We start from the raw sequence: 24,197 nt of genomic DNA, 5'->3' as shown, positions 1-24,197 counted from the left end.
TATACACACACATCACCTAGGAGCGCTGCCCGGCGCTGCTGCAGCTTCCTCCCAGTATATATATATATATATATATATATATATATATATATATATATATATATATACACACACACACACTGGGAGCTGTCCAAATCCGCAGCTATGGTTGTGGTTTACACGGAGAGACGACAAGGAGCCGTTCATGTTTAGCCCATGTAAAGGACGCCATCAGCCAACAAATGAGCATTTCCTCGTTAGTCCGCTCATCGCTGCCATGTTCACACGAGGTAATGAGCGGGCACCAGTCAGTGGCCACGAACCTTCGGCCACTGCAGATATTGGCGCGGACTTCCCTTTTACGGGAACCCGTGGCCAGCTGTTAGCCCAGTAAACCAATCCCACGGGTACAATGGTGTCGCATCTGTAAGAAGTCCCCGCGCCGCACGCAAATGGCGCAGAGCGGTGCAGTTGGGGCCGCACCGTCTCCGCTAGGTGCTGTTATACACCCGCCCCTCCAGCCTCCTGTGCGACGACAGCCACGCATGAAGACTTGGCCTGCGCTGTGCAGCTGCTTCTGTTGTGCACATAAACCTCTCCATTTATGACCCCACCAGTCCCAGCGAAGACTAGAGAGCCCCCCCCCAATTACCCACAATGCCCCAGCGGAGACTATGGCCCCGCCCATTACCCACAATGCCCTGGTTAAAGCAGCTGTAAACACTAATGCCCACTAGAGATATGATGGCCTCACCTGCTGGATGTGCAGCTCTGCCTGCAGGAACTGAAGCCCGGCCACCGCACCCACCCCAGAAGACATGGAGTTCAGAACTGCTGCGTCCTCCCCAGAGCTGCCGCTCACTAGCCCTGCTCCCCGCTCACTGATTGGATGGTGCGTCTGGAGTGTAGTGGCTGCTGGGAGATCCTACCACTAGCCAATACATTCTATCCAGCAGATCAGTGAAGTGGCTAGAGTGGAGCTACTGAAGAGAGGAGCATTTTAGTATTCCCTAAAATAACGTAAACTGCGTTTTATGTCCGACGGCGGGGGTAATTACAGAGGCTGGTTGGGATGGGCACATGGGGCAAGAAAACCAGGTTTCCCCCCTCCTCTAATGCTTTTTGGGGTATTTCTTGACCTCAGCGACGGGTATGGGTTGTAAAAAGTGGCGCTCTGTGAAGCTGGCCATTCAGGAACTAGGAAAGCTGGGTGACAGAACATGTTGGTAACCTGATGACCATCATGGAGCTCCCTACCAGTGACACGAACAGAGCCTCGCTCGGTAGTCGTCACCCCACTTGCCTCGGCTCCTGAAAACAAAGTGGTGTAGACATGTAATGATGTTGTGCAGAAGACTAGGAAAGCTGGAGGCAAGTTGTGGTGGCGGCCATATTCAGTTCACTTAGATACAAAAATATCGGATTAGTCATCTTAGTGACTTGGCGGAAGATGATGATTGGGATTTGTTCCCGCCAGGAACTTTTGTTCTAAAAGGAAGAATCCCATGGCCCCTTCAGCAGCACTCTGCGCTCTCACACTAACCTGCTATAGTGTGAGTGCAGAGCGCTGCTGAAGGGGCAGCTTTAAAATCCACCCCACAGGTCAATTTAAACTGTAGATTGTTTTTCCGCATTATATGGATGAGATTTCTTTAAACGTGTGACTACTTCTCCATTCACTTCTGTGGAGCTGACGGAGATGGTCAAGCACAGAGCTCCCATGAACGGCGGAGTCGTAGTCATGCAATGAGACTAGTGCTACGCGACCAAGATTGCTGTATAGCCCTGCGACCTCACACTCTCGGGCCGGCTTCACACCACCGGTTTCCTATTGTTCAATCCGCAGTCGTCGTCCACACGGAGGATCCGCAGCAAATCACACGCATTGAAAGATACATACTACTGCTACTTCGTTCACTCTCGCGGTCATCCGCATTGCAGATTCTGCAGGAACGCAGGGTCACCGTCTGGGTTAACGGCCAGATTCCGCAGTGGTATCCCGCATTCGGAATGTGAAGCGGTCGTGTGCAACCAGCCTTACTGAAGACAATGGAGTTGCGATACAACTCACAAGTAGCTGCGACCAATATATTGCAAAAATCCAACCTCGTAGCGGAAGATAGCGTGAAAAAACGCTTCCCCGCCTACCGCCGCGCGTCATATGACGCGGCCGGCGCGTCACGTGACACGGCCGGCCGCGTCATGTGACGCGGTGGGCGTGTCACATGACGCGACGGCGGTGGGCAGGGAAGCGTCTTCACGCGATCTTCCGCTGGTAAGTATGGGGTCTCTGGGGGGCGCCGTGACGGGCTTCTCTGCGTAATATTACGCGGCGGAGCCCGTCACGCTCGTGGGAAGGAGGCCTTAGGGGCCTCGTTGCTCTTTCTAATGGGCAAGGATTGGCTTTGTTTAGTGCTTTGAGAAAGGGATGAGAAGAGGTTCAGGTCCTGGTTATCTCTGTTTTGGCCACTAGATGGTGCTGTGGTGCATTGATATTTGAATTGCACTATACTTTAATGGAGCCTGCTGTCGGTCTGAGAGCTCCGGGGAGAGGACCTCCGTTCCCCCGCTGCACGTCAGAAATAGTGAGTACTGCTTTAAACTTTGCCTGGTGTTGATGTGCTGGGAGGATCACAGTATCCTCTCTTTTTTACTTTTCTGCTCTGGTCTGGCTAGTATGCCAAGCAGCCTGCTCGACTCAGGGGGGAGGGGGGGCGAGATGGCCGCTGCCTCACAGGGAGCTAGAGACTAGGTGCAGATCTTCCGGTGTGCCCGCCCGTGCTGATTGTCGGCTCTGGGGAGCAGGAGGGGGAAAACCACCAGCGTGGGGATTAGTCCAGCGGGGGATCACCCTGATGATTGTATGTGCCGCCGAGTTGCAGGTTGGTGGCCACGGCGGTATATTCAGAGGGAGGGAGCCGCGGCTGTGTATTTGCAAGGCGCTGCGGTGAGAGCGCGGGCACTGAGGGTGACAGAGCCTCCCCTCCAAGTCGGCAGGGGTTACCTTGTGCCATAGTCCTCTGCTTGGGGCTCCGTGAGCGGTCCTCGCCGGGTGTTTCTGAGCGCGGTACTTGTCGGGTTAGGGCGCGGGCCGCTGTGCAGGGCCGCGGCTCTTCGGCTTCTTTTTGGCGGCTGGAGATCACCAGGTGAGCCTTGTCCGGGCCGGTTGTGGGTTCTGGTGGGTCCCCAGGTGCTGTGCTCTTGTCTGCCTCTGTTTGGGTCACTGATTTGACCCAGAAAAGGGCTGAAAAGGGAGATTCTGTGGAGGAGCAAAACAGCGTGCGACCTCTCTCCTTGCTTGCTAAGCCACGCCCCGGGCCATAGTGTTTTTACGTCCTCCCGAAGTGGGCTTTATTCTCTGAGGAAGTAAAAACATGTGTCCTGCAGAGAATAAAGCCCCTCGGGCACCTGGACGTGACAGCTCCATGCTGTCGGTGTCCGCAGCATGGAGCTGTCATCCCGGGCTGTTCGGACCCCCCCACCCCCGACATTGCGATCGGCGCTATGCAATGGATATGGATGCATTAGACACCTGCAGGTAGTAAAATACCTGCGGATGTCATTTTTCCCTGCAGGCGCGGGTCCCGCGTGCAGGAAAAAATCCGGACATGCTCCATTCAGGCGCGGGTCTCCCGCGGGGACGGCTCACCCTGGTTGAGAAGGCGTTGGGCGGGGCTATGCAAAGGTCTTCCGGCTCCCTCAGTGCATTGTGGGTGTGCCCGGAGTGCTGGCTGAGCGTGTTGCATCTGATACGTCCCCTATCTGGGGATCATATATTAAATGGATTTTTAGAACAGGGAGCTGGAAAAAGTGCTTGCTCTGTCCACTCCGCACATTGACCTGGTATTGCAGTACCTCCAGTACTGGTGCACCCCCTTTCCTACAGCAGTTTCCAAAAGCAGGAAAAAAAACTGATGAGCAAGAGGTGCAGCGCAGCTGCGGCTGCTAACAACCAAGCACTTAGATTTAGGCCTCATGTCCACGTGATACATGGCGGAAGTATCGCATGATACTTGTGCGACGGCTCGTGTTTTTGCGTGATGTCCTGTAGTTTTTATTTGTACCATTTTGGAGTTTATAAGACTTTATCGCTGTTTATTATAACTTTTTTTGGAGATAGGAATCGGTTACGTGCACACTTCCCATAGACTTGTACAGGGACCCTTGGTGCGCAAATGTGCACAAAAATAGAGCATGGTGAGGTTTTGCACGCATGCGAAATGTGTGAGTAAAGAGAATTCTGAAGGCATCCATTGAAACAAATATGTTTGTGTGAAGGGGCCCTTACTGTACTTTTGTTAGCACGAATCAAGCACATTTGCAAGCGCAAAAAAACACGCAACCATGCCGCCATTTATTGAAATGGGCTCTCTTGGAGCGTTAAGGATATGGGGGCGTGGTCAGACCATGATATTGTTCCAATATCCGCCTGTAAAACCCCCTCGAGGCCTGCCCGCGGCAGCAGGAACATATCTATCCTAGAATAAGATGCATGTGGCGCGGAGAGAAACGTGTAGTCCCTCTATGATCCATGCATGCACCTCCACACGTCGTATAATTCTTCTGAGTGTATGATTGGGACAATGGGTGACATGCCCCTGCCGCTCGCGGTGGAGTCCAAGGTAGGGTCCACCACTGAGTTTAGATCTCCTCCGATCACCAAATTCCCCTCTCGAATTTTAGCCACTTCGGAAAGAACATGTTTGAAGAATTTGGCCTGCCTTTTAAATGGGAAGTAGACATTTACTAGAGTGTAGGTGGTGGCGTTAATTACGCAGACTAATATTAGAAATCGCCCGCCTGGGTCCACGTATACGTTTTTTTGGGAAAATGTAACGTTCCGGCTAATGGCTATCATTACGCCTTTCTTTTTTTTCCCTTCATTTGATGCCAGGAAAATGTTTGGAAATTTAGGGTGGTTGCAGGGGGGGTGTTTATCTCTCAGGAAGTGTGTCTCTTGGGCGAGGAAGATGTCTGAGTGGGACTTAAGAGCCTGTCTCCAAAGCATGCTACGTTTATAGGGGCTGTTCAGGCCTTTTACATTTAGGGATGTGATGCTAATGGGCATAACTGGTAGGTGGTTTATACGCTGGGGAGTCGTTGTGTTTTTTCATATTAAGTATGGTGGGGGGGGGTAGGGAAGTGGCCTCCTACTGAACCTTTTATAACTATATTTGACATAAGGAAAAAAAACATCATTAACAGTTAACAAAATCAAAATATTGTTCATCCAGCGCCTATCTGCACTGGATGAATGAACCTTAGGTAGGGGTGGCATTTTAAACCATCCACTTTAGGCTCCGTAAAGGAGAAATATAACTATGGGTTCAAGACCCTTTACAACATCAATTTATGCGTGTCTGCCATGCTTATCTGATGTTTTCCAGTCTTGTTCGATTCTTGTAGGAGATTCTACCGCCGTCCTCAGAGGTTTCTGAAGGATAGGGATCCCCCATTGTTTCAGGAACGAGACGCCTTCTTCTGGTGAGGTGGCAACCTGGATGGTTCCATTTTTTGAGATCAGTAGTTTGGTTGGGAATCCCCATCTATACTTGATGTGCGCCTCTCGTAGTGCTGCTGTAACTTCTGTAAACTTTCTCCGAGACTGCAGAGTGGCGGCTGAAAGATCTGGAAATATTTGTATGTCTTCATATGGAGTCGGTAGTGTGCCTCTACGCCTTCCAACTGCCAAGACTTCCTCTTTTATTTTATGGAAGTGTATTCTTGCTAAGATTTCTCTGGGGGCTGACTCAGGGACAGAGCGTGCTTTTGGAATTCTGTGGGCTCTGTCAACTGCATATTCGATCTCGGGAAGGTCCGGGAGGAGCGTTTGGAGTAATTTGAGTATATATTGTGGAATGTCAGGGGGGGTCACAGTCTCTGGAACTCCCCTAAATTTGAGATTGTTTCTTCTGGATCGGTCTTCCAAGTCTATGACCTTCTCTCTCAAATATGCGACTTCTTCCATACTGCCATGCGCATCTACCAACTCGTTGTGGGCTTTGGTAAATTCTCCCATTTTCCGTTCAAGGTGGTCAGTTCTGGTAGCTAGGTGGTCGATGTTAGATTGTAATTGACCAGAGAGGCTCTGTATATCTTTAGAAATGTCCTTTTGCAGCGAGATTAGCATAGTCTTCAGAGCGTTTATAGTTAAGGGGCTTTCAGAGTCGGGATAAGCTTGGAGATTGTTGATAGGATCTGTCTGCGGGGGAGTTTCTTGTGGATTGTTATTTTGGCTCTTTTTTGCCGCCGGTCCTTTTGGGGAGGGGGAGGCTGGTAGGGGGTCCTGAACATTCCTTTTCCCTCCGCTTCCAGGGGAGGTGTTGGGATTGGCTGGGGTAGGCGGGAGAGATCCTGTGGAGGAGTATGGAGACAGAGCCGCAGGGCTGTGGGTGTTGGGTATTTCTTCGGTTACGGGGATGTTTGAATGAGATGTGGCGGGTTTGTTTTTGTTGCTCTGTGTGCCAGGCGGGAAGTACTCTGAGAGTCTCCTGGGGGCCGTTGCTTTAATATGTCGCTTAACCATCCTGAATAGTTAATTCTTGGATATGCGCTGTGGATTGGTCGCTATTTGTTGTATAGTGGTCTACTGGGTGGCGTATTCTTTATGGAGGCGTTGGAAGGCGTAGTTGTTTGTTAAAAGTTCCTTTAGAAGCTCATTGATGTTGAGTGGTCCTGTTATGTGTTGCTGAGGAGCCTCATGTGGCGGGTGGAGTTAGAACATAGAGTCCTGCTATTCCATCTTGAGTGCCTTAGGTAGCGCTCCTGTAGAGTTTTGAAGATTTGTTAAGTGTGGCTTTGCCTGATAAGAGTCCTTTCTTTTTTTAGAACTATCAGTATTTGCTGAGAAGAAAGTGTTTGGGATTGAGGAGTCCGCTGGGTCGCACCGGGAATTTGATATTTGCGTCTGCGAGGCGCGCGATGTATTGCTTCCTTGGGTGTTGCGGGGGCTGGGACTTGCTTCCAGGCTATTTTGTAATGCTGAGGAGGCTATATAGTGTTTTTCTGTCAGTACCCTTTGGCACAGGGTCTGTCTTTGTGGGTTGCTGACAGTTTCTATATAGCAGTCTGGCTATGCAGATATTCCTCCACAGATCACTTGGCAGTAAGGTGGGGAGGTATTCTCCTTGTAGTTAACTGTGGGTCCCTCTTCTCAACACACTTAGGCCTCATGTCCACGGGGAAAATCAGATCCGCTGCAGATTCTCCATGTAGAATCTGCAGCGGGTCCCTCCTGCCCCGCGGACATGAGCGCTGAAAATGGGAATAAATGAGAATAAACTCACCTCCCATCCGCTCCGTTTCTTCTCTTCGCGGCGGCGTCATCTTCTCTCGTCGCGGCCGGATCTTCATTCTTCGGCTCGGCGGATGTGCATGATGACGTCGGTGACGTGCCTCGCGCATGCGCCGGGCCGAAGCAAAATGATCCGGCCGCGACTGAGAGAAGATGGCGCGGCGCCGAAGAGAAGAACCGGAGCGTGTAAGTAAAATATGATTTTTGTGTCCCGCGGATCCGGACGGCTTCCATAGGCTTCAATAGAAGCCCGCGGGAGCCGTCCCCGCGGGAGACCCGCATGAAAATGGAGCATGGTCCAGATTTTTTTCATGCTCCATTTTTTTTAAAATCACTTTTATTGACGATCCGCGGGTATTTATCTACCCGCGGGTGGTCAATGCATCCCTATGGGGTGCGGATCCGCGCGCGGGAGAAGAGTTAAAATCCGCTGCGGATTTTAATTCTTATTTTCCCCGTGGACATGAGGCCTTAGGCCTCCTTCCCACGAACGGATTTACGCCGCGTAAATCCGCGGCAAAAATCCGCTGCGTTGCCCCATGCTATTAGGTTCTATTGAACCTAATAGCACAATGCACACGATGCGTAATTCCACCGCGGAATTACGCACCGTGAAATCTCCCGTTGTCACCCGCAGCATGTTCTATTTGCTGCGGGTGTACGCGCTGACGGCTTCCGTTCACGCTATCTCCCGCTGCAACCAGCGGAAGATAGCGTGAAAAAACGCTTCCCCGCCTACCGCCGCGCGTCATGTGACGCGGTGGGCGTGTCACATGACGCGACGGCGGTGTGCAGGGAAGTGTCTTCACGCGATCTTCCGCTGGTAAGTATGGGGTCTCTGGGGGGCGCCGTGACGGGCTTCACTGCGTAATATTACGCGGCGGAGCCCGTCACGCTCGTGGGAAGGAGGCCTTAGGGGCCTCGTTGCTCTTTCTAATGGGCAAGGATTGGCTTTGTTTAGTGCTTTGAGAAAGGGATGAGAAGAGGTTCAGGTCCTGGTTATCTCTGTTTTGGCCACTAGATGGTGCTGTGGTGCATTGATATTTGAATTGCACTATACTTTAATGGAGCCTGCTGTCGGTCTGAGAGCTCCGGGGAGAGGACCTCCGTTCCCCCGCTGCACGTCAGAAATAGTGAGTACTGCTTTAAACTTTGCCTGGTGTTGATGTGCTGGGAGGATCACAGTATCCTCTCTTTTTTACTTTTCTGCTCTGGTCTGGCTAGTATGCCAAGCAGCCTGCTCGACTCAGGGGGGAGAGGGGGAGGGGGGGGCGAGATGGCCGCTGCCTCACAGGGAGCTAGAGACTAGGTGCAGATCTTCCGGTGTGCCCGCCCGTGCTGATTGTCGGCTCTGGGGAGCAGGAGGGGGAAAACCACCAGCGTGGGGATTAGTCCAGTGGGGGATCACCCTGATGATTGTATGTGCCGCCGAGTTGCAGGTTGGTGGCCACGGCGGTATATTCAGAGGGAGGGAACCGCGGCTGTGTATTTGCAAGGCGCTGTGGTGAGAGCGCGGGCACTGAGGGTGACAGAGCCTCCCCTCCAAGTCGGCAGGGGTTACCTTGTGCCATAGTCCTCTGCTTGGGGCTCCGTGAGCGGTCCTCGCCGGGTGTTTCTGAGCGCGGTACTTGTCGGGTTAGGGCGCGGGCCGCTGTGCAGGGCCACGGCTCTTCGGCTTCTTTTTGGCGGCTGGAGATCACCAGGTGAGCCTTGTCCGGGCCGGTTGTGGGTTCTGGTGGGTCCCCAGGTGCTGTGCTCTTGTCTGCCTCTGTTTGGGTCACTGATTTGACCCAGAAAAGGGCTGAAAAGGGAGATTCTGTGGAGGAGCAAAACAGCGTGCGACCTCTCTCCTTGCTTGCTAAGCCACGCCCCGGGCCATAGTGTTTTTACGTCCTCCCGAAGTGGGCTTTATTCTCTGAGGAAGTAAAAACATGTGTCCTGCAGAGAATAAAGCCCCTCGGGCTCTGGACGTGACAGCTCCATGCTGTCGGTGTCCGCAGCATGGAGCTGTCATCCCGGGCTGTTCGGACCCCCCCACCCCCGACATTGCGATCGGCGCTATGCAATGGATATGGATGCATTAGACACCTGCAGGTAGTAAAATACCTGCGGATGTCATTTTTCCCTGCAGGCGCGGGTCCCGCGTGCAGGAAAAAATCCGGACATGCTCCATTCAGGCGCGGGTCTCCCGCGGGGACGGCTCACCCTGGTTGAGAAGGCGTTGGGCGGGGCTATGCAAAGGTCTTCCGGCTCCCTCAGTGCATTGTGGGTGTGCCCGGAGTGCTGGCTGAGCGTGTTGCATCTGATACGTCCCCTATCTGGGGATCATATATTAAATGGATTTTTAGAACAGGGAGCTGGAAAAAGTGCTTGCTCTGTCCACTCCGCACATTGACCTGGTATTGCAGTACCTCCAGTACTGGTGCACCCCCTTTCCTACAGCAGTTTCCAAAAGCAGGAAAAAAAACTGATGAGCAAGAGGTGCAGCGCAGCTGCGGCTGCTAACAACCAAGCACTTAGATTTAGGCCTCATGTCCACGTGATACATGGCGGAAGTATCGCATGATACTTGTGCGACGGCTCGTGTTTTTGCGTGATGTCCTGTAGTTTTTATTTGTACCATTTTGGAGTTTATAAGACTTTATCGCTGTTTATTATAACTTTTTTTGGAGATAGGAATCGGTTACGTGCACACTTCCCATAGACTTGTACAGGGACCCTTGGTGCGCAAATGTGCACAAAAATAGAGCATGGTGAGGTTTTGCACGCATGCGAAATGTGTGAGTAAAGAGAATTCTGAAGGCATCCATTGAAACAAATATGTTTGTGTGAAGCGGCCCTTACTGTACTTTTGTTAGCACGAATCAAGCACATTTGCAAGCGCAAAAAAACACGCAACCATGCCGCCATTTATTGAAATGGGCTCTCTTGGAGCGTTAAGGATATGGGGGCGTGGTCAGACCATGATATTGTTCCAATATCCGCCTGTAAAACCCCCTCGAGGCCTGCCCGCGGCAGCAGGAACATATCTATCCTAGAATAAGATGCATGTGGCGCGGAGAGAAACGTGTAGTCCCTCTACGATCCATGCATGCACCTCCACACGTCGTATAATTCTTCTGAGTGTATGATTGGGACAATGGGTGACATGCCCCTGCCGCTCGCGGTGGAGTCCAAGGTAGGGTCCACCACTGAGTTTAGATCTCCTCCGATCACCAAATTCCCCTCTCGAATTTTAGCCACTTCGGAAAGAACATGTTTGAAGAATTTGGCCTGCCTTTTAAATGGGAAGTAGACATTTACTAGAGTGTAGGTGGTGGCGTTAATTACGCAGACTAATATTAGAAATCGCCCGCCTGGGTCCACGTATACGTTTTTTTGGGAAAATGTAACGTTCCGGCTAATGGCTATCATTACGCCTTTCTTTTTTTCCCCTTCATTTGATGCCAGGAAAATGTTTGGAAATTTAGGGTGGTTGCAGGGGGGGTGTTTATCTCTCAGGAAGTGTGTCTCTTGGGCGAGGAAGATGTCTGAGTGGGACTTAAGAGCCTGTCTCCAAAGCATGCTACGTTTATAGGGGCTGTTCAGGCCTTTTACATTTAGGGATGTGATGCTAATGGGCATAACTGGTAGGTGGTTTATACGCTGGGGAGTCGTTGTGTTTTTTCATATTAAGTATGGTGGGGGGGGGGGTAGGGAAGTGGCCTCCTACTGAACCTTTTATAACTATATTTGACATAAGGAAAAAAAACATCATTAACAGTTAACAAAATCAAAATATAGTTCATCCAGCGCCTATCTGCACTGGATGAATGAACCTTAGGTAGGGGTGGCATTTTAAACCATCCACTTTAGGCTCCGTAAAGGAGAAATATAACTATGGGTTCAAGACCCTTTACAACATCAATTTATGCGTGTCTGCCATGCTTATCTGATGTTTTCCAGTCTTGTTCGATTCTTGTAGGAGATTCTACCGCTGTCCTCAGAGGCTTCTGAAGGATAGGGATCCCCCATTGTTTCAGGAACGAGACGCCTTCTTCTGGCGAGGTGGCAACCTGGATGGTTCCATTTTTTGAGATCAGTAGTTTGGTTGGGAATCCCCATCTATACTTGATGTGCGCCTCTCGTAGTGCTGCTGTAACTTCTGTAAACTTTCTCCGAGACTGCAGAGTGGCGGCTGAAAGATCTGGAAATATTTGTATGTCTTCATATGGAGTCGGTAGTGTGCCTCTACGCCTTCCAACTGCCAAGACTTCCTCTTTTATTTTATGGAAGTGTATTCTTGCTAAGATTTCTCTGGGGGCTGACTCAGGGACAGAGCGTGCTTTTGGAATTCTGTGGGCTCTGTCAACTGCATATTCGATCTCGGGAAGGTCCGGGAGGAGCGTTTGGAGTAATTTGAGTATATATTGTGGAATGTCAGGGGGGGTCACAGTCTCTGGAACTCCCCTAAATTTGAGATTGTTTCTTCTGGATCGGTCTTCCAAGTCTATGACCTTCTCTCTCAAATATGCGACTTCTTCCATACTGCCATGCGCATCTACCAACTCGTTGTGGGCTTTGGTAAATTCTCCCATTTTCCGTTCAAGGTGGTCAGTTCTGGTAGCTAGGTGGTCGATGTTAGATTGTAATTGACCAGAGAGGCTCTGTATATCTTTAGAAATGTCCTTTTGCAGCGAGATTAGCATAGTCTTCAGAGCGTTTATAGTTAAGGGGCTTTCAGAGTCGGGATAAGCTTGGAGATTGTTGATAGGATCTGTCTGCGGGGGAGTTTCTTGTGGATTGTTATTTTGGCTCTTTTTTGCCGCCGGTCCTTTTGGGGAGGGGGAGGCTGGTAGGGGGTCCTGAACATTCCTTTTCCCTCCGCTTCCAGGGGAGGTGTTGGGATTGGCTGGGGTAGGCGGGAGAGATCCTGTGGAGGAGTATGGAGACAGAGCCGCAGGGCTGTGGGTGTTGCGTATTTCTTCGGTTACGGGGATGTTTGAATGAGATGTGGCGGGTTTGTTTTTGTTGCTCTGTGTGCCAGGCGGGAAGTACTCTGAGAGTCTCCTGGGGGCCGTTGCTTTAATACGTCGCTTAACCATCCTGAATAGTTAATTCTTGGATATGCGCTGTGGATTGGTCGCTATTTGTTGTATAGTGGTCTACTGGGTGGCGTATTCTTTATGGAGGCGTTGGAAGGCGTAGTTGTTTGTTAAAAGTTCCTTTAGAAGCTCATTGATGTTGAGTGGTCCTGTTATGTGTTGCTGAGGAGCCTCATGTGGCGGGTGGAGTTAGAACATAGAGTCCTGCTATTCCATCTTGAGTGCCTTAGGTAGCGCTCCTGTAGAGTTTTGAAGATTTGTTAAGTGTGGCTTTGCCTGATAAGAGTCCTTTCTTTTTTGAGAACTATCAGTATTTGCTGAGAAGAAAGTGTTTGGGATTGAGGAGTCCGCTGGGTCGCACCGGGAATTTGATATTTGCGTCTGCGAGGCGCGCGATGTATTGCTTCCTTGGGTGTTGCGGGGGCTGGGACTTGCTTCCAGGCTATTTTGTAATGCTGAGGAGGCTATATAGTGTTTTTCTGTCAGTACCCTTTGGCACAGGGTCTGTCTTTGTGGGTTGCTGACAGTTTCTATATAGCAGTCTGGCTATGCAGATATTCCTCCACAGATCACTTGGCAGTAAGGTGGGGAGGTATTCTCCTTGTAGTTAACTGTGGGTCCCTCTTCTCAACACACTTAGGCCTCATGTCCACGGGGAAAATCAGATCCGCTGCAGATTCTCCATGTAGAATCTGCAGCGGGTCCCTCCTGCCCCGCGGACATGAGCGCTGAAAATGGGAATAAATGAGAATAAACTCACCTCCCATCCGCTCCGTTTCTTCTCTTCGCGGCGGCGTCATCTTCTCTCGTCGCGGCCGGATCTTCATTCTTCGGCTCGGCGGATGTGCATGATGACGTCGGTGACGTGCCTCGCGCATGCGCCGGGCCGAAGCAAAATGATCCGGCCGCGACTGAGAGAAGATGGCGCGGCGCCGAAGAGAAGAACCGGAGCGTGTAAGTAAAATATGATTTTTGTGTCCCGCGGATCCGGACGGCTTCCATAGGCTTCAATAGAAGCCCGCGGGAGCCGTCCCCGCGGGAGACCCGCATGAAAATGGAGCATGGTCCAGATTTTTTTCATGCTCCATTTTTTTAAAAATCACTTTTATTGACGATCCGCGGGTATTTATCTACCCGCGGGTGGTCAATGCATCCCTATGGGGTGCGGATCCGCGCGCGGGAGAAGAGTTAAAATCCGCTGCGGATTTTAATTCTTATTTTCCCCGTGGACATGAGGCCTTAGGCCTCCTTCCCACGAACGGATTTACGCCGCGTAAATCCGCGGCAAAAATCCGCTGCGTTGCCCCATGCTATTAGGTTCTATTGAACCTAATAGCACAATGCACACGATGCGTAATTCCACCGCGGAATTACGCACCGTGAAATCTCCCGTTGTCACCCGCAGCATGTTCTATTTGCTGCGGGTGTACGCGCTGACGGCTTCCGTTCACGCTATCTCCCGCTGCAACCAGCGGAAGATAGCGTGAAAAAACGCTTCCCCGCCTATCGCCGCGCGTCATATGACGCGGCCGGCGCGTCACGTGACACGGCCGGCCGCGTCATGTGACGCGGTGGGCGTGTCACATGACGCGACGGCGGTGTGCAGGGAAGTGTCTTCACGCGATCTTCCGCTGGTAAGTATGGGGTCTCTGGGGGGCGCCGTGACGGGCTTCACTGCGTAATATTACGCGGCGGAGCCCGTCACGCTCGTGGGAAGGAGGCCTTAGGGGCCTCGTTGCTCTTTCTAATGGGCAAGGATTGGCTTTGTTTAGTGCTTTGAGAAAGGGATGAGAAGAGGTTCAGGTCCTGGTTATCTCTGTTTTGGCCACTAGATGGTGCTGTGGTGCATTGATATTTGAATTGCACTACACTTTAATGGAGCCTGCTGTCGGTCTGAGAGCTCCGGGGAGAGGACCTCCGTTCCCCCGCTGCACGTCAGAAATAGTGAGTACTGCTTTAAACTTTGCCTGGTGTTGATGTGCTGGGAGGATCACAGTATCCTCTCTTTTTTACTTTTCTGCTCTGGTCTGGCTAGTATGCCAAGCAGCCTGCTCGACTCAGGGGGGAGGGGGGGCGAGATGGCCGCTGCCTCACAGGGAGCTAGAGACTAGGTGCAGATCTTCCGGTGTGCCCGCCCGTGCTGATTGTCGGCTCTGGGGAGCAGGAGGGGGAAAACCACCAGCGTGGGGATTAGTCCAGCGGGGGATCACCCTGATGATTGTATGTGCCGCCGAGTTGCAGGTTGGTGGCCACGGCGGTATATTCAGAGGGAGGGAGCCGCGGCTGTGTATTTGCAAGGCGCTGCGGTGAGAGCGCGGGCACTGAGGGTGACAGAGCCTCCCCTCCAAGTCGGCAGGGGTTACCTTGTGCCATAGTCCTCTGCTTGGGGCTCCGTGAGCGGTCCTCGCCGGGTGTTTCTGAGCGCGGTACTTGTCGGGTTAGGGCGCGGGCCGCTGTGCAGGGCCGCGGCTCTTCGGCTTCTTTTTGGCAGCTGGAGATCACCAGGTGAGCCTTGTCCGGGCCGGTTGTGGGTTCTGGTGGGTCCCCAGGTGCTGTGCTCTTGTCTGCCTCTGTTTGGGTCACTGATTTGACCCAGAAAAGGGCTGAAAAGGGAGATTCTGTGGAGAAGCAAAACAGCGTGCGACCTCTCTCCTTGCTTGCTAAGCCACGCCCTGGGCCATAGTGTTTTTACGTCCTCCCGAAGTGGGCTTTATTCTCTGAGGAAGTAAAAACATGTGTCCTGCAGAGAATAAAGCCCCTCGGGCTCTGGACGTGACAGCTCCATGCTGTCGGTGTCCGCAGCATGGAGCTGTCATCCCGGGCTGTTCGGACCCCCCCACCCCCGACATTGCGATCGGCGCTATGCAATGGATATGGATGCATTAGACACCTGCAGGTAGTAAAATACCTGCGGATGTCATTTTTCCCTGCAGGCGCGGGTCCCGGGTGCAGGAAAAAATCCGGACATGCTCCATTCAGGCGCGGGTCTCCCGCGGGGACGGCTCACCCTGGTTGAGAAGGCGTTGGGCGGGGCTATGCAAAGGTCTTCCGGCTCCCTCAGTGCATTGTGGGTGTGCCCGGAGTGCTGGCTGAGCGTGTTGCATCTGATACGTCCCCTATCTGGGGATCATATATTAAATGGATTTTTAGAACAGGGAGCTGGAAAAAGTGCTTGCTCTGTCCACTCCGCACATTGACCTGGTATTGCAGTACCTCCAGTACTGGTGCACCCCCTTTCCTACAGCAGTTTCCAAAAGCGGGAAAAAAAACTGATGAGCAAGAGGTGCAGCGCAGCTGCGGCTGCTAACAACCAAGCACTTAGATTTAGGCCTCATGTCCACGTGATACATGGCGGAAGTATCGCATGATACTTGTGCGACGGCTCGTGTTTTTGCGTGATGTCCTGTAGTTTTTATTTGTACCATTTTGGAGTTTATAAGACTTTATCGCTGTTTATTATAACTTTTTTTGGAGATAGGAATCGGTTACGTGCACACTTCCCATAGACTTGTACAGGGACCCTTGGTGCGCAAATGTGCACAAAAATAGAGCATGGTGAGGTTTTGTACGCATGCGAAATGTGTGAGTAAAGAGAATTCTGAAGGCATCCATTGAAACAAATATGTTTGTGTGAAGCGGCCCTTACTGTACTTTTGTTAGCACGAATCAAGCACATTTGCAAGCGCAAAAAAACACGCAACCATGCCGCCATTTATTGAAATGGGCTCTCTTGGAGCGTTAAGGATATGGGGGCGTGGTCAGACCATGATATTGTTCCAATATCCGCCTGTAAAACCCCCTCGAGGCCTGCCCGCGGCAGCAGGAACATATCTATCCTAGAATAAGATGCATGTGGCGCGGAGAGAAACGTGTAGTCCCTCTACGATCCATGCATGCACCTCCACACGTCGTATAATTCTTCTGAGTGTATGATTGGGACAATGGGTGACATGCCCCTGCCGCTCGCGGTGGAGTCCAAGGTAGGGTCCACCACTGAGTTTAGATCTCCTCCGATCACCAAATTCCCCTCTCGAATTTTAGCCACTTCGGAAAGAACATGTTTGAAGAATTTGGCCCTGCCTTTTAAATGGGAAGTAGACATTTACTAGAGTGTAGGTGGTGGCGTTAATTACGCAGACTAATATTAGAAATCGCCCGCCTGGGTCCACGTATACGTTTTTTTGGGAAAATGTAACGTTCCGGCTAATGGCTATCATTACGCCTTTCTTTTTTTTCCCTTCATTTGATGCCAGGAAAATGTTTGGAAATTTAGGGTGGTTGCAGGGGGGGTGTTTATCTCTCAGGAAGTGTGTCTCTTGGGCGAGGAAGATGTCTGAGTGGGACTTAAGAGCCTGTCTCCAAAGCATGCTACGTTTATAGGGGCTGTTCAGGCCTTTTACATTTAGGGATGTGATGCTAATGGGCATAACTGGTAGGTGGTTTATACGCTGGGGAGTCGTTGTGTTTTTTCATATTAAGTATGGTGGGGGGGGGGGGGGGGGTAGGGAAGTGGCCTCCTACTGAACCTTTTATAACTATATTTGACATAAGGAAAAAAAACATCATTAACAGTTAACAAAATCAAAATATTGTTCATCCAGCGCCTATCTGCACTGGATGAATGAACCTTAGGTAGGGGTGGCATTTTAAACCATCCACTTTAGGCTCCGTAAAGGAGAAATATAACTATGGGTTCAAGACCCTTTACAACATCAATTTATGCGTGTCTGCCATGCTTATCTGATGTTTTCCAGTCTTGTTCGATTCTTGTAGGAGATTCTACCGCCGTCCTCAGAGGCTTCTGAAGGATAGGGATCCCCCATTGTTTCAGGAACGAGACGCCTTCTTCTGGCGAGGTGGCAACCTGGATGGTTCCATTTTTTGAGATCAGTAGTTTGGTTGGGAATCCCCATCTATACTTGATGTGCGCCTCTCGTAGTGCTGCTGTAACTTCTGTAAACTTTCTCCGAGACTGCAGAGTGGCGGCTGAAAGATCTGGAAATATTTGTATGTCTTCATATGGAGTCGGTAGTGTGCCTCTACGCCTTCCAACTGCCAAGACTTCCTCTTTTATTTTATGGAAGTGTATTCTTGCTAAGATTTCTCTGGGGGCTGACTCAGGGACAGAGCGTGCTTTTGGAATTCTGTGGGCTCTGTCAACTGCATATTCGATCTCGGGAAGGTCCGGGAGGAGCGTTTGGAGTAATTTGAGTATATATTGTGGAATGTCAGGGGGGGTCACAGTCTCTGGAACTCCCCTAAATTTGAGATTGTTTCTTCTGGATCGGTCTTCCAAGTCTATGACCTTCTCTCTCAAATATGCGACTTCTTCCATACTGCCATGCGCATCTACCAACTCGTTGTGGGCTTTGGTAAATTCTCCCATTTTCCGTTCAAGGTGGTCAGTTCTGGTAGCTAGGTGGTCGATGTTAGATTGTAATTGACCAGAGAGGCTCTGTATATCTTTAGAAATGTCCTTTTGCAGCGAGATTAGCATAGTCTTCAGAGCGTTTATAGTTAAGGGGCTTTCAGAGTCGGGATAAGCTTGGAGATTGTTGATAGGATCTGTCTGCGGGGGAGTTTCTTGTGGATTGTTATTTTGGCTCTTTTTTGCCGCCGGTCCTTTTGGGGAGGGGGAGGCTGGTAGGGGGTCCTGAACATTCCTTTTCCCTCCGCTTCCAGGGGAGGTGTTGGGATTGGCTGGGGTAGGCGGGAGAGATCCTGTGGAGGAGTATGGAGACAGAGCCGCAGGGCTGTGGGTGTTGGGTATTTCTTCGGTTACGGGGATGTTTGAATGAGATGTGGCGGGTTTGTTTTTGTTGCTCTGTGTGCCAGGCGGGAAGTACTCTGAGAGTCTCCTGGGGGCCGTTGCTTTAATACGTCGCTTAACCATCCTGAATAGTTAATTCTTGGATATGCGCTGTGGATTGGTCGCTATTTGTTGTATAGTGGTCTACTGGGTGGCGTATTCTTTATGGAGGCGTTGGAAGGCGTAGTTGTTTGTTAAAAGTTCCTTTAGAAGCTCATTGATGTTGAGTGGTCCTGTTATGTGTTGCTGAGGAGCCTCATGTGGCGGGTGGAGTTAGAACATAGAGTCCTGCTATTCCATCTTGAGTGCCTTAGGTAGCGCTCCTGTAGAGTTTTGAAGATTTGTTAAGTGTGGCTTTGCCTGATAAGAGTCCTTTCTTTTTTTAGAACTATCAGTATTTGCTGAGAAGAAAGTGTTTGGGATTGAGGAGTCCGCTGGGTCGCACCGGGAATTTGATATTTGCGTCTGCGAGGCGCGCGATGTATTGCTTCCTTGGGTGTTGCGGGGGCTGGGACTTGCTTCCAGGCTATTTTGTAATGCTGAGGAGGCTATATAGTGTTTTTCTGTCAGTACCCTTTGGCACAGGGTCTGTCTTTGTGGGTTGCTGACAGTTTCTATATAGCAGTCTGGCTATGCAGATATTCCTCCACAGATCACTTGGCAGTAAGGTGGGGAGGTATTCTCCTTGTAGTTAACTGTGGGTCCCTCTTCTCAACACACTTAGGCCTCATGTCCACGGGGAAAATCAGATCCGCTGCAGATTCTCCATGTAGAATCTGCAGCGGGTCCCTCCTGCCCCGCGGACATGAGCGCTGAAAATGGGAATAAATGAGAATAAACTCACCTCCCATCCGCTCCGTTTCTTCTCTTCGCGGCGGCGTCATCTTCTCTCGTCGCGGCCGGATCTTCATTCTTCGGCTCGGCGGATGTGCATGATGACGTCGGTGACGTGCCTCGCGCATGCGCCGGGCCGAAGCAAAATGATCCGGCCGCGACTGAGAGAAGATGGCGCGGCGCCGAAGAGAAGAACCGGAGCGTGTAAGTAAAATATGATTTTTGTGTCCCGCGGATCCAGGCGGCTTCCATAGGCTTCAATAGAAGCCCGCGGGAGCCGTCCCCGCGGGAGACCCGCATGAAAATGGAGCATGGTCCAGATTTTTTTCATGCTCCATTTTTTTTAAAATCACTTTTATTGACGATCCGCGGGTATTTATCTACCCGCGGGTGGTCAATGCATCCCTATGGGGTGCGGATCCGCGCGCGGGAGAAGAGTTAAAATCCGCTGCGGATTTTAATTCTTATTTTCCCCGTGGACATGAGGCCTTAGGCCTCCTTCCCACGAACGGATTTACGCCGCGTAAATCCGCGGCAAAAATCCGCTGCGTTGCCCCATGCTATTAGGTTCTATTGAACCTAATAGCACAATGCACACGATGCGTAATTCCACCGCGGAATTACGCACCGTGAAATCTCCCGTTGTCACCCGCAGCATGTTCTATTTGCTGCGGGTGTACGCGCTGACGGCTTCCGTTCACGCTATCTCCCGCTGCAACCAGCGGAAGATAGCGTGAAAAAACGCTTCCCCACCTACCGTCGCGCGTCATATGACGCGGCCGGCGCGTCACGTGACACGGCCGGCCGCGTCATGTGACGCGGTGGGCGTGTCACATGACGCGACGGCGGTGTGCAGGGAAGTGTCTTCACGCGATCTTCCACTGGTAAGTATGGGGTCTCTGGGGGGCGCCGTGACGGGCTTCACTGCGTAATATTACGCGGCGGAGCCCGTCACGCTCGTGGGAAGGAGGCCTTAGGGGCCTCGTTGCTCTTTCTAATGGGCAAGGATTGGCTTTGTTTAGTGCTTTGAGAAAGGGATGAGAAGAGGTTCAGGTCCTGGTTATCTCTGTTTTGGCCACTAGATGGTGCTGTGGTGCATTGATATTTGAATTGCACTACACTTTAATGGAGCCTGCTGTCGGTCTGAGAGCTCCGGGGAGAGGACCTCCGTTCCCCCGCTGCACGTCAGAAATAGTGAGTACTGCTTTAAACTTTGCCTGGTGTTGATGTGCTGGGAGGATCACAGTATCCTCTCTTTTTTACTTTTCTGCTCTGGTCTGGCTAGTATGCCAAGCAGCCTGCTCGACTCAGGGGGGAGGGGGGGCGAGATGGCCGCTGCCTCACAGGGAGCTAGAGACTAGGTGCAGATCTTCCGGTGTGCCCGCCCGTGCTGATTGTCGGCTCTGGGGAGCAGGAGGGGGAAAACCACCAGCGTGGGGATTAGTCCAGCGGGGGATCACCCTGATGATTGTATGTGCCGCCGAGTTGCAGGTTGGTGGCCACGGCGGTATATTCAGAGGGAGGGAGCCGCGGCTGTGTATTTGCAAGGCGCTGCGGTGAGAGCGCGGGCACTGAGGGTGACAGAGCCTCCCCTCCAAGTCGGCAGGGGTTACCTTGTGCCATAGTCCTCTGCTTGGGGCTCCGTGAGCGGTCCTCGCCGGGTGTTTCTGAGCGCGGTACTTGTCGGGTTAGGGCGCGGGCCGCTGTGCAGGGCCGCGGCTCTTCGGCTTCTTTTTGGCGGCTGGAGATCACCAGGTGAGCCTTGTCCGGGCCGGTTGTGGGTTCTGGTGGGTCCCCAGGTGCTGTGCTCTTGTCTGCCTCTGTTTGGGTCACTGATTTGACCCAGAAAAGGGCTGAAAAGGGAGATTCTGTGGAGGAGCAAAACAGCGTGCGACCTCTCTCCTTGCTTGCTAAGCCACGCCCCGGGCCATAGTGTTTTTACGTCCTCCTGAAGTGGGCTTTATTCTCTGAGGAAGTAAAAACATGTGTCCTGCAGAGACTAAAGCCCCTCGGGCTCTGGACGTGACAGCTCCATGCTGTCGGTGTCCGCAGCATGGAGCTGTCATCCCGGGCTGTTCGGACCCGCCCACCCCCGACATTGCGATCGGCGCTATGCAATGGATATGGATGCATTAGACACCTGCAGGTAGTAAAATACCTGCGGATGTCATTTTTCCCTGCAGGCGCGGGTCCCGCGTGCAGGAAAAAATCCGGACATGCTCCATTCAGGCGCGGGTCTCCCGCGGGGACGGCTCACCCTGGTTGAGAAGGTGTTGGGCGGGGCTATGCAAAGGTCTTCCGGCTCCCTCAGTGCATTGTGGGTGTGCCCGGAGTGCTGGCTGAGCGTGTTGCATCTGATACGTCCCCTATCTGGGGATCATATATTAAATGGATTTTTAGAACAGGGAGCTGGAAAAAGTGCTTGCTCTGTCCACTCCGCACATTGACCTGGTATTGCAGTACCTCCAGTACTGGTGCACCCCCTTTCCTACAGCAGTTTCCAAAAGCGGGAAAAAAAACTGATGAGCAAGAGGTGCAGCACAGCTGCGGCTGCTAACAACCAAGCACTTAGATTTAGGCCTCATGTCCACGTGATACATGGCGGAAGTATCGCATGATACTTGTGCGACGGCTCGTGTTTTTGCGTGATGTCCTGTAGTTTTTATTTGTACCATTTTGGAGTTTATAAGACTTTATCGCTGTTTATTATAACTTTTTTTGGAGATAGGAATCGGTTACGTGCACACTTCCCATAGACTTGTACAGGGACCCTTGGTGCGCAAATGTGCACAAAAATAGAGCATGGTGAGGTTTTGCACGCATGCGAAATGTGTGAGTAAAGAGAATTCTGAAGGCATCCATTGAAACAAATATGTTTGTGTGAAGCGGCCCTTACTGTACTTTTGTTAGCACGAATCAAGCACATTTGCAAGCGCAAAAAAACACGCAACCATGCCGCCATTTATTGAAATGGGCTCTCTTGGAGCGTTAAGGATATGGGGGCGTGGTCAGACCATGATATTGTTCCAATATCCGCCTGTAAAACCCCCTCGAGGCCTGCCCACGGCAGCAGGAACATATCTATCCTAGAATAAGATGCATGTGGCGCGGAGAGAAACGTGTAGTCCCTCTACGATCCATGCATGCACCTCCACACGTCGTATAATTCTTCTGAGTGTATGATTGGGACAATGGGTGACATGCCCCTGCCGCTCGCGGTGGAGTCCAAGGTAGGGTCCACCACTGAGTTTAGATCTCCTCCGATCACCAAATTCCCCTCTCGAATTTTAGCCACTTCGGAAAGAACATGTTTGAAGAATTTGGCCCTGCCTTTTAAATGGGAAGTAGACATTTACTAGAGTGTAGGTGGTGGCGTTAATTACGCAGACTAATATTAGAAATCGCCCGCCTGGGTCCACGTATACGTTTTTTTGGGAAAATGTAACGTTCCGGCTAATGGCTATCATTACGCCTTTCTTTTTTTTCCCTTCATTTGATGCCAGGAAAATGTTTGGAAATTTAGGGTGGTTGCAGGGGGGGTGTTTATCTCTCAGGAAGTGTGTCTCTTGGGCGAGGAAGATGTCTGAGTGGGACTTAAGAGCCTGTCTCCAAAGCATGCTACGTTTATAGGGGCTGTTCAGGCCTTTTACATTTAGGGATGTGATGCTAATGGGCATAACTGGTAGGTGGTTTATACGCTGGGGAGTCGTTGTGTTTTTTCATATTAAGTATGGTGGGGGGGGGGGGTAGGGAAGTGGCCTCCTACTGAACCTTTTATAACTATATTTGACATAAGGAAAAAAAACATCATTAACAGTTAACAAAATCAAAATATTGTTCATCCAGCGCCTATCTGCACTGGATGAATGAACCTTAGGTAGGGGTGGCATTTTAAACCATCCACTTTAGGCTCCGTAAAGGAGAAATATAACTATGGGTTCAAGACCCTTTACAACATCAATTTATGCGTGTCTGCCATGCTTATCTGATGTTTTCCAGTCTTGTTCGATTCTTGTAGGAGATTCTACCGCCGTCCTCAGAGGCTTCTGAAGGATAGGGATCCCCCATTGTTTCAGGAACGAGACGCCTTCTTCTGGCGAGGTGGCAACCTGGATGGTTCCATTTTTTGAGATCAGTAGTTTGGTTGGGAATCCCCATCTATACTTGATGTGCGCCTCTCGTAGTGCTGCTGTAACTTCTGTAAACTTTCTCCGAGACTGCAGAGTGGCGGCTGAAAGATCTGGAAATATTTGTATGTCTTCATATGGAGTCGGTAGTGTGCCTCTACGCCTTCCAACTGCCAAGACTTCCTCTTTTATTTTATGGAAGTGTATTCTTGCTAAGATTTCTCTGGGGGCTGACTCAGGGACAGAGCGTGCTTTTGGAATTCTGTGGGCTCTGTCAACTGCATATTCGATCTCGGGAAGGTCCGGGAGGAGCGTTTGGAGTAATTTGAGTATATATTGTGGAATGTCAGGGGGGGTCACAGTCTCTGGAACTCCCCTAAATTTGAGATTGTTTCTTCTGGATCGGTCTTCCAAGTCTATGACCTTCTCTCTCAAATATGCGACTTCTTCCATACTGCCATGCGCATCTACCAACTCGTTGTGGGCTTTGGTAAATTCTCCCATTTTCCGTTCAAGGTGGTCAGTTCTGGTAGCTAGGTGGTCGATGTTAGATTGTAATTGACCAGAGAGGCTCTGTATATCTTTAGAAATGTCCTTTTGCAGCGAGATTAGCATAGTCTTCAGAGCGTTTATAGTTAAGGGGCTTTCAGAGTCGGGATAAGCTTGGAGATTGTTGATAGGATCTGTCTGCGGGGGAGTTTCTTGTGGATTGTTATTTTGGCTCTTTTTTGCCGCCGGTCCTTTTGGGGAGGGGGAGGCTGGTAGGGGGTCCTGAACATTCCTTTTCCCTCCGCTTCCAGGGGAGGTGTTGGGATTGGCTGGGGTAGGCGGGAGAGATCCTGTGGAGGAGTATGGAGACAGAGCCGCAGGGCTGTGGGTGTTGGGTATTTCTTCGGTTACGGGGATGTTTGAATGAGATGTGGCGGGTTTGTTTTTGTTGCTCTGTGTGCCAGGCGGGAAGTACTCTGAGAGTCTCCTGGGGGCCGTTGCTTTAATACGTCGCTTAACCATCCTGAATAGTTAATTCTTGGATATGCGCTGTGGATTGGTCGCTATTTGTTGTATAGTGG

At 51.1% G+C, this 24,197-nt stretch overlaps 4 pseudogenes; all 4 read left to right on the top strand.

Moving 5' to 3' along the window:
• Window positions 1-3,728: 3,728 nt before the first annotated feature.
• Window positions 3,729-3,856, top strand: LOC136593696 (U2 spliceosomal RNA; annotated as a pseudogene).
• Window positions 3,857-9,578: 5,722 nt separating this feature from the next.
• Window positions 9,579-9,706, top strand: LOC136593695 (U2 spliceosomal RNA; annotated as a pseudogene).
• A 5,758-nt stretch (window positions 9,707-15,464) lies between these two features.
• Window positions 15,465-15,592, top strand: LOC136593693 (U2 spliceosomal RNA; annotated as a pseudogene).
• Window positions 15,593-21,357: 5,765 nt separating this feature from the next.
• On the top strand, window positions 21,358-21,485 carry LOC136593692 (U2 spliceosomal RNA; annotated as a pseudogene).
• Window positions 21,486-24,197: the final 2,712 nt, after the last annotated feature.

The sequence above is a fragment of the Eleutherodactylus coqui genome, unplaced genomic scaffold (genome assembly GCF_035609145.1).
Source record: "Eleutherodactylus coqui strain aEleCoq1 unplaced genomic scaffold, aEleCoq1.hap1 HAP1_SCAFFOLD_196, whole genome shotgun sequence".
Lineage (NCBI taxonomy): Eukaryota > Metazoa > Chordata > Amphibia > Anura > Eleutherodactylidae > Eleutherodactylus > Eleutherodactylus coqui.
Note: the sequence above shows the minus strand (reverse complement) of the source record. Positions and strands in the feature narration are given on the sequence as shown.